The sequence below is a fragment of the Vombatus ursinus genome, unplaced genomic scaffold, assembly GCF_900497805.2.
Source record: "Vombatus ursinus unplaced genomic scaffold, bare-nosed wombat genome assembly UNPS02014863.1, whole genome shotgun sequence".
NCBI classification, from domain to species: Eukaryota; Metazoa; Chordata; class Mammalia; order Diprotodontia; family Vombatidae; genus Vombatus; species Vombatus ursinus.
This window is the reverse complement of record NW_020954641.1, coordinates 38,058,875-38,068,761: the sequence shown is the minus strand read 5'-3', so window position 1 is coordinate 38,068,761 and position 9,887 is coordinate 38,058,875. Positions and strand designations below refer to the sequence as shown.

Sequence of the window (9,887 nt, the reverse complement as noted above, 5' to 3'; positions counted from 1 at the left end):
TTACAATGCAACCTATTAAAATAGAACTAAGTCATACCTCTAATCCAAATTGGAATAAATAAATAATTTTAATAATGAACTCCACTAAAGACTTAGGTTTACTTGTTAAAATCAACTTTTAATTGCCAGCATGTGAATTATCCATGGTAAATGTTTTTTTTTCTTATCTCTATTGGAATTGGTTTCCCCCTTTCTTCCAGTCAGCCTACTACTCTTCACTTCCCAGCATTCAGATTGTGTAAATATTAATATTAATTTAATTAATGTTATATTAACACACAGAATCTCTAGAATAAAATCGTACAAAATAGTCCAAAACCAAAAAAAAAGAGAGCTAGAGAGAGCAAGAGCAAGACAGAGAGAGAAACAGAGAAAGAGAGAGAGAGAGAGAGAGAAAGAGAGAGAGAGAGAGTTGGAAGCTGAATAGAGGTCTTCTGACTCTAACTTCAGCAATTCTTTTTCCTACATTGTGCTTCCTCTCACACCATGATGCCTCTCAGGTCCCCAAGATGAATTCTTTGTCTTGAGTTATTCAGTTTGGTTGTCTACAGTGAATAAGTGAATTATCTAGATAAAGTTACAGTAATTACCTCCTGACTCTAAGGCCGAAGCTTTATCCACTGCTTCACGTAGCTGCTCCATAAGCCAAGGGTTTTAAGAAATCAAGTGGTGTGTTGAATATTTACCCTAAGGGGGTCCAGGACAGAAATAAAGGGGCACACATGTTAATTCATTAGTTTAGTGCAAGGGTGGGGCTCCATTGAGCAAATCAATCAAATTACCCACCAGATTTAAAGTGATGCCTCAGTGAGGTGAGAGCATGGCTCAATCAATTTATCTGTCAATCAAAGACTTTAGACAAAGTCTGGAAAAAGTCTTTGATCATTTATATTTGTGTGGGAAGCCTATTTTGACTGACTGAATAAATCTGGTCATGCTGTAGGGTCATCTATAAAATATCAAATTCTTTAAGTCCAAGATATTGGAGCAAGCTTGAGCCAGAATTTTTTTTTTTTTTAACCAAAACCCCTAAGAAAGAACCTTTTGGGAATGAGGCAAGTACCTAGGCTTTGGCCTCAGCCTAAGTCCTGTCTTTTTCCCCACTCAGGCCAAAGGAGAAGTATTCAAAGGGTTCAGAGGATTTTAGTTTTCTCATCTTGCCACTAGTGGTCTAGCATTGCCCTTCACAATAGCAGCAACTGGTGGCAGTGTCTGCATCAGGAGCTGAGAATAGGCTGAATACAATGTATGAAAGCAAATTCATGGGTCCACAAGGAGTCCAACAAAGAAGGTATACCAAGCTTGAGGGGAGCTTCTTCAGAACCCCTAGAAAGGTGAGAAAATGACTTCACACCACCAGTAGCTACATTACTTCTTTGCTACATATGTACTTTCTAAATTTGAGCCCACTTTCCTCTGAACTCTGTATATACTTTTCAGATAGTATGTCACAAACTTTTGGGGACTGTTTTGTACCAGGAATTTTTACCCCTTTCTAAATATCCTTTTCTAAAAGCTAATTGAGCCCTCTGACTAAATGATACCAACTGATAATGATGGAGGGTAGCCCACCAGTGGGCTCTTGTCAACTATAGGGGAAAGGGAAGGGAATAGGCATTTCTACAGCACCTATACTGTTCTAGACCCTGTGCTAAGTGCTTTTATAAATATCTTATTTGATCCTCGTAACAACCCTGTGAGGTAGGTGCTATTATTGCCTCCATTTTATAGTTGAGGAAATTGGGGCAAACAGAAGTTAAGTGAATTGTCCAGGGTCAAACAGCTACCAAGTTTCTGAGGCTGGATTCGAACTCAGGTGCTCCTGCTTCTAGGCCCAACACTCTATCCATTGTGCCAATAGCTGCCTCAATATAGCATTAGAAAGATACTCCCCACCCTCATCATTTATCCTCAAATCTAGAGAGAATAAATAGCCATGATCTGGTCACTTTAGCTCATTAATTTAAGTGGAATTTGGGGTAGTCACCTCAAATAATTTACTACATGTTCCATCAAGACTGTCAGAGAAACTATGAATGTCACAGTGGCAAGCTACATGTAATAAGAGATTCATATTTTTACACTTGGTCAATGCTCTTTCTATTCTTGTATGGCAGTTAGGTGGTGCAGTGGATAGAATGCTGGACCTGAAGTCAAGAAGACTCATCTTTGTGAGTTCAAATCTATCCTCAGACTCTTACTAGCTGCTTGACCTTGGATAAGTCACTTAACCTTGTTTAAATCAGTTTCCTCATCTTTAAAATGAACTGGAGAAGGAAATGGCAAACCACTCCAATATCTTTGCCAATAAAAACCTAAATGGGGTCACAAAGAGTTGGAAAAGACAACTTTTGTTTTGTATATTCCCTTTCTCATCCAAATAAATAGATAAATAAAAATATTCAGGCAGCAGGTTGTTGTAAATTATATCTATAGGTCTGGTCCTTTCCTATTTTTACTTTCCGCTATTAGATGTTTCATTATTCCTCATTATATTTATATAAGCTCATATTCAAAGCTCTTTGTCTGAAGACATGCCATAGATTTGGCAGCTGCAGTAGACTGAGAAGCTGCTTCAATGCTCTTCTTTTAAAGATCTGGAAACTGAGGTCTAGGGAATTTGTCCAATGTCACAGAGTTTTACATATGTGGCAGATTTGAGATTCAAACACCAGTAAAGTGACTTGAGATTCATTGTTTACTCTATCATATTTCTTATGATGATAGACTTCCTTTATGGCAATCATTGCAGCCACAGTTATTTAGATATTGACAGCTTTAAGGCTGGGAAAGTAAGAACCCTAGAGAATGAACTTCTTAAATTGACTTCAACGATTTTGTTTTGACTTTCTTGATTTCAACCCATTCATAATTTCTTATATTAGGATTTAAATTCTGAGTTTACATTGCTATCCACTGTGTTATTAAAAGTCATAGTATTCTGAATTCTATAGCATAGTAGAAGATTGAGTCAAGAAACATGATTATTTCCCCAGATCTCCCACTAACTGACAATGTGTTTTAGAAATTCATATTTATGTAGCTATAGTGGTGGAAGATAAGGTGGCCATCTTGAATTTTTTGGGAAAAAATAAGCAACCCCATCTCAACTCAAATGGTACACGATTGTAACTCTATTGCCACCTGGTGGCAGTATTCAAAAGATCAGGGTTAGTTCTTGAGTGAATTAACTCCTAATGCAATGACAATCAAAAGGGCAAGAAGAAAGGCCTCAGTAAGATAACTTCTTTATAAAACATTCACAGAAAGACAAAGATCAGAACCTTGTGACATACATAAATGTAGAGGGATCCTGATCTCTACCACAAGTCGTATAAAATAATAATAAAAAAAATTTCAATCATTGACAGCTTTATGACAGAGGTCAAGATTGAAGGTTTGATCCTTATACATTATGGAAGTGATGTATTTTTGCACAAAACTCATCTTTTCACTGTTACAGACCATACCATCTAAACTAGGTTAACTCACCAATATGAGGCACTGGGTACAAGGGGACCTACATGAGAGACTGTGGTTCAAACCAAATAATTCATTCCCACTGCTAAGAGAAACAACTCAAAGCATATGTCTTATTACCAGTGAGTCAAGAGCATCACTTTTGTTTTCATAAGAGTGTATTTTTAAATGTTTTCCAGCATCAACATGACTGAGAATACACCGACAATTAAAATCTCTTATCAAGAATATCTCAACAACACTGAAAAAAAGGAGTCATTTTGAAAGAAAAATGTAAAACAGAACAAAAAAAAATCATCAAAGACCTCGGAGACAAGCAAATCTACACCCTATTGTAAGATCTGACTGTTTTTGTCCTTTTTGCATACATTAAGAAATTAGGCCAACTTTTACAAATGTTCCAGTCAGACAAAAATCCAAATCGCCAATCATTTCTTCAGCTACCTGAAAGATGAATTAGAACATATAACTACCTGCTGGGTATATCAGAGTAGTTAAAAAAAATAACCCTCTGACTCACTTCCTGCATTGATAAGCCATTCTGGTAGTCTATGTACTGAATGCCTGGTATGATAACCCAAGATCAGAAATCTCTTTTATTACAGCTGTCTATAGACTTAAACTTTTCCTTAGCAGAATGAACACTAGCATGAGAGTCAGATTTATTTATTATAGAGTCAGGAATCAAGTCCTTAGCTTCAAGCAAAGCTCCTATATTCAAATCTTAATTCATCATTACCCACCCCCTCAAAAAATCCTGCCCCTACCATTAATTCCCCTATTTTTTCTGCTAAGACTGCCATATCCTTTGTCATACAGGTTTGTACATTTTGAGTCATCTTTGAGTCTTCCTTTTCCCTTATCTCCATATCCAACTAATTGCTTGGTGCTGTTGATTGAACCTTATCACTATCTCTCATCTCCATTCCCTCCTATCAACTCCTACTGTCATGACTCTTATTCAGATCCTCAGTCCTTCTTGCTTAAACTATTATAATCACCTCCTATTTGACCTTTTTGCCTGTCCTCTATCCCTATTTCATTTATCTCTTCACACCACCTGTAGCATCATAGATCTAAAAGAGGAAGGGATGTCAGAAATTACCCAACTCCTTCACTCCACAGCTAATAAAACCAAGGCCCAAGGCTTGTCTAAGGTAACAGCAGTAGCAATGGTCAGAAGTAGAATTTGAATACAGATCCTCTGATTCTAGAAATAGTGCTCTATCCATAGTACCACATTGCTTTCACTTGAACAATTATGCCAATGCATAATTCTGCTCCCACGAGCCATCTGCTCAAAAACTTTTAGTGACTCCTCTTTGCCTACTGAATATAGTATGAACTCCTGATCCTGGCATTTAAGGTCCTCCAGAGTCTGATCCAAGCAGACCTTTCTAGCCTTAACTCATACTTACTTCCCTTTGAGTATGCTATGTTCCAGACCAACTAGGCTGCCCTCTTTTCTCCACTCTGATCCTACCCTCTCTGGTCTCCATGCACCTGGAATGACTGGAATGGATTCCCCCATCCCCGTCTATTGAAGTTGCTTCTTCCAAGACCCAACCCCAATGATACCTCTTGATTTTTTGAGCAGAATTTTTTCCCCTGTTTCTTCATACTTCTAGCACTTTTTCCTGGACTATTTCCTTTGCACTTTTTCTCAGTCTCCCTTATATAATGATTATTAAATTAGTAAGTTACTATATTCCTCACTCTCTTTTCCTCACTATAAGCTTTTTGAGAGTAAAGTCCACTTAATAAATAATCTTTCAATATTCCATGCCTTGGACATTTGTAGATATTTACAAAGGTTTGTTAAATGTATTGAATGCATGAATGAATTGGTCAAGACTTTCTTTGGGGGCAGCTAGGTGGCACAATGGATAGAGCTCCAGTCTTGGAATCAGGAGGACCTAAGTTCAAATCTGGCCTCAGACACTTGACACTTACTAAGCTGTGTGACCCTGGACAAGTCACTTAACTCCAAATGCCTTACCAAAAAAACAAACAAAGCAAAAAAAAAAAAAGATTTTTTTTGACATTTCCCTGCTTCTTCTTACCCTTTTTGTCATATGATAGCAGATCTTTAATTAGCATATAGTTAGAAAGGCTTTGCCCCTTCGTACTGATGGGAAGAAGGATATAAGAACTTCTTTGGGGTATGCTTTCTTTTTTTCCCTTTGTTTATTACAATCATATTATGGACAATCATATTATCTATATTTCTTTTTTCATATTATACATATTTCCAGAGTAGTCATGTTGTGAAGAAAGAATCAGAACAAAATGGAAAACCCATGAGAAAGGAAAAAAAAAAGAGCAAATAGTATGCTTCAATCTGCATTCAGACTCCATAGTTCTTTCTCTGGATGTGGATAACATTTTCCATCATGAGTCTTTTGGAATTGTCTTAGATCATTGTATTGCTGAGAAGAGCTAAGTCTATCAATGTTAGTTGATGCACAATGTAGCTGTTACTGTGTACAATATTCTCCTGGTTCTGCTCCCTTCGCTTAGCATCAAACCATACAAGTCTTTCCAGGTTTTTCTGAAGTCTGCTTGCTCATCATTTCTTATAGTGCAATAGTATTACATTACATTCACGTATCACAACTTGTTTAGCCATTCCCAATTGATGGGCATCCTCTCAATTTCCCATTCTTCACCACCACAAAAAGAACTGCTATAAATATTTTTGTATATGTGGGTTCTTTTACCTTTTTTATGAAGGAGTATTCTTTCTCCTTGGAAGGAGCCAGCTTGACCCACTGCCCTCCTCTCCCGGGTAGAGTTACTACTGTTAGGCCACATACTTCCAGGTTCTAATTATTATGATGCCTTTCCTTCTTTTTTATTTAATTAATTTTTATTTTATTTTTTCAATAAGTAGGCATTTATTTTCTTTCTCTTTCCACCCCCTTTCTGGAAAAAGAAAAGAAAAACAAAATCCATGTAATAGGGCAATGTCTATCCCTCCAATCTTCTTCAGGAGGTAGGATCAAGTCACCTATTACCTGCAGTTACACCTACAATGTAGTTTGTCTATCTCCTGACCTCCTCCTTTTTCCCCCGTGCCCTTAGTTCATACTCATTTTTGCTGAATTTGTTTCTCTTGTCACTTTTCAGAAGCCCCCAAGCTACAAGAAAGGTTTCACAGTAGGGACATCACTGAGTTTTACTTTTCAAAGGAAGCAACTTCAGTAGACAGAGATGGAGGAATCTATTACATGCATTATTTCTCTCTACAGTGGTGTGAACCTGAAAGTTGGAACGGACCTTAGGTGGCCAATTGAAACTTGAACATGAATCCTGAGCAAAATATATGCAACAAACAGCCCTCCAGCTTTCCTTAAAACCCTCAAATGAAGGTAAACCTTCTGAAATAGCCCATTCCACTTTGGCATAGCTCTCAGTGTTAGGGAATTTTTCTTTACCTCAAGCCTAAAGGGCAGCTTATATCCATTTTTCTAGTACACTTTCTGGGGCTAAGGAAAACAAATTGAATCTCTTCTCCATGTGATAATCCCTCATTATTCCTACAGCTTACCATTGTACTTGATCTCTCTAAGTACAAAAATGAAGTGTACATAGAGCTCTTTATCTTTGCCTTTCTTTTTGTGACAGTAGCTACAAACTGCCAAGATAATCATTCAGATACCAACTAGCTTAATCCCTTTTCCATTAATTCTAGTCCCAGGACTAGCCTCCATTGCCTCACTTCAGGCTTTAAAAGTAAAATATATATATGGGGAACTCTCACTGATAATGTATCTATCTTCTCTTTTAAAAGACAACAGGACATGAAGGGCAAACATGGTGGCACCCAGAGGAAGACTGCCTAAGTTACAGTGAGTTAGAGCTGCAGTGGAGGCTGCTTCACGACTTATTCACTGCCAGATCGGGCATCAGACCTCAAGATGGAACATAGTCAAGAAAATACGGAAAGAAGATTAAGAATCAATGAGATCATAGCCAGAAAAATGGAACAACTTCCAGAATTGGATCAGAATTTACTCATGACTGGATCAGCTAATGTTGGACTAAATGCAGATTTTTGTGGCCTAATAGCAAACAGTTTTTTCTGATACATCTTAAATGTGACACATGCTCGCATAACATCAGCCTTACCAGTGGCTGTTTTCCCATTTTTTTCAACCTACATAACTTACAAAAGTGTTGTAAGTTTACCTGTGAGCTCAGGTAATCTAAACTGTGAAGCTTGTACTGTTATAAGAGGTGGAATGGTTGGTCTCATAATCAGGGGTCTCTATCCTGTTGTTTTGGCTATACCAATAAATGGTGCTCTGGCAGCCTGGTACAATTCAACTCCACTACCACAGAAATGAAAGATTTGGATCTATTGGATCACAGTTTTTAAACCTGTCTTTAGAAAAATAGTCTGTCCCATAATGCTGCAGACTGTATTTGCAGCCTACCTTGGTTCTAAACAATATGAAGTACTTATAAAAACACTTGAATTACCTGAACATGGCTTCCAATTCCAGGATATTCAAAATAAATCATGTGTACAGCCAAAAGGATACAATTATGTAAAAATAAGATATGAATACCCAACAAAAATACAAATAAAATTGTACTTACTGCAAAAAAAAGAAAAAAAGACAATGGGGTTTTTAAGTATCAGCCACGTAGGTTGAATGAAGCTGTGACTTCCCAGAGTTTTTTCATAATACTTCCTTTTCCTTATCTTAGACCTAAATTATTTATATAATTCTTGCATATATTCCCCACTGTCTATCCAGTGAGCCTTACTTCTGCTAATGTGTTCTATTGGTTTATTTCTGATCAGAAAATCGTTTTTATTTCAGGATGTCCTGAAATGACAGTCATTATTTCCAAATAACTGAGCCGAAGGAAAAGGTAGCAGGATGGCACCCACACTTTGGTATGTCTAAACTGTTAGTGAAGAAACAGAGCAATGCTATTTGATGATGTGAAATGCATATAGAAGTCAATTTTTAAAAAGTGCAGGTCAGAAAGTAATTAGACACACCTGTTTCACAGCAAACACCCATTTTCTCTCTCTCTTTTTTTTTTAGGCAATTGGGGTTAAGTGACTTGCCCAGGGTCACATAGCTAGCAAGCGTTAAGTGTTTGGTCTGAGGCCAGATTTGAACTCAGGTCCTCCTGACTTCAGGGCCGTTGCTTTATCCACTGCACCACCTAGCTGCCCCACCATTTTCTCTTTTTTATGCAAGATCATGGACATCATCCACATATAGATTTTTGGTCTGAAAATGGTAGGTTAGCTGCTTTCTTCACCTTTAAAATGGTAATGATAATACCTGTAGTAGCCAGGTCAAGAGGCTTTGCAGGACTTAAAGATGTATGCAATTGCCTGTTTTGTCAACGATATTATTAGCTTCAAAATGCCAGAGAGGCAGAAGAGCATATTGAAAGTTAGAGAGTCAATTTTGCAGTCATTACAATCTGGGTTCAAAACTTGACCCTAAAATATACTAGCTCTGTGATCATTAAAAAAAAACAAAAGAAAACACTGGCAAAGAATCACTTTGAGTAGATCCATGGTCTCCTTTCAAGTTAAAAGTTGGTCGTGTGTGTGTGTGTGTGTGTGTGTGTGTGTGTGTGTGTGTGTGTGTATTAATATGTCTTGAGTGGGATATAAGTATAGAAGATGAGTGTAGGAAAGCAAAGATATGAGGAAGGGGATTGATCTTAAGAGTAAAGAAAAGTTTGCATTGAATTTTGTAAACAATTATTAAGTTTCTTTGATCTTTGTGGGGGAAAAAATTGCCCTCACCTCTCCACTTACCTTCCTCCATTCAAGTTCAAAAGGAGTCACGATCCCTCTATTTTCCTTGGAGGTTTGTCAGTTTCAGTGCACAAAATACAAAGTTACATGAAATTTTGCCTAGTTTCAAAAAGCAGAACAGGCAGAACAAGTTGGTCCCACAGCTTTGGGAATTTATTGAGTTGGGGAATTGGGTTCGAAGTTAACCGGCAGCTGGGAGTGGCCAGAGGAGGAGCTGGAATCTAGATTGCATAGGTTCTTAAATGCTGTGTGTTGGAAATTACAGTTCTAGGAATTCACTGTTGGGTTTAAGAACTACTTCTCCCTCCCTTTAGGGCAATCAGTCATTTCAGAGTGTATGTCCTGGACACATGGCCAACTCAATTTGTGCAAAACTGAAATCATTATCTCCTCTGTTGTCCTCAAATTCTGCTTTTTCCCCTACATTTCCCTTTTTCTGTGGAAGGCCCCTCCATTCTTGCATTCTCTCAGATTCATAACTGTGGCATTATCCTTGGCTATTCGTTCCCCTTCAAACCTTATAGCCAATCAAGTGCCAAAGCTTGCTATCTCTACTTCCACATATCTCACATCCTACTCTTCTGATCATGTAGCTACCACATTAGTCCAG

At 37.7% G+C, this 9,887-nt stretch overlaps 1 pseudogene; it reads left to right on the top strand.

Annotated features, from left to right (window-relative positions):
• The first annotated feature begins 7,400 nt into the window (after positions 1-7,400).
• On the top strand, positions 7,401-8,327 carry LOC114027693 (annotated as a pseudogene).
• Positions 8,328-9,887: the final 1,560 nt, after the last annotated feature.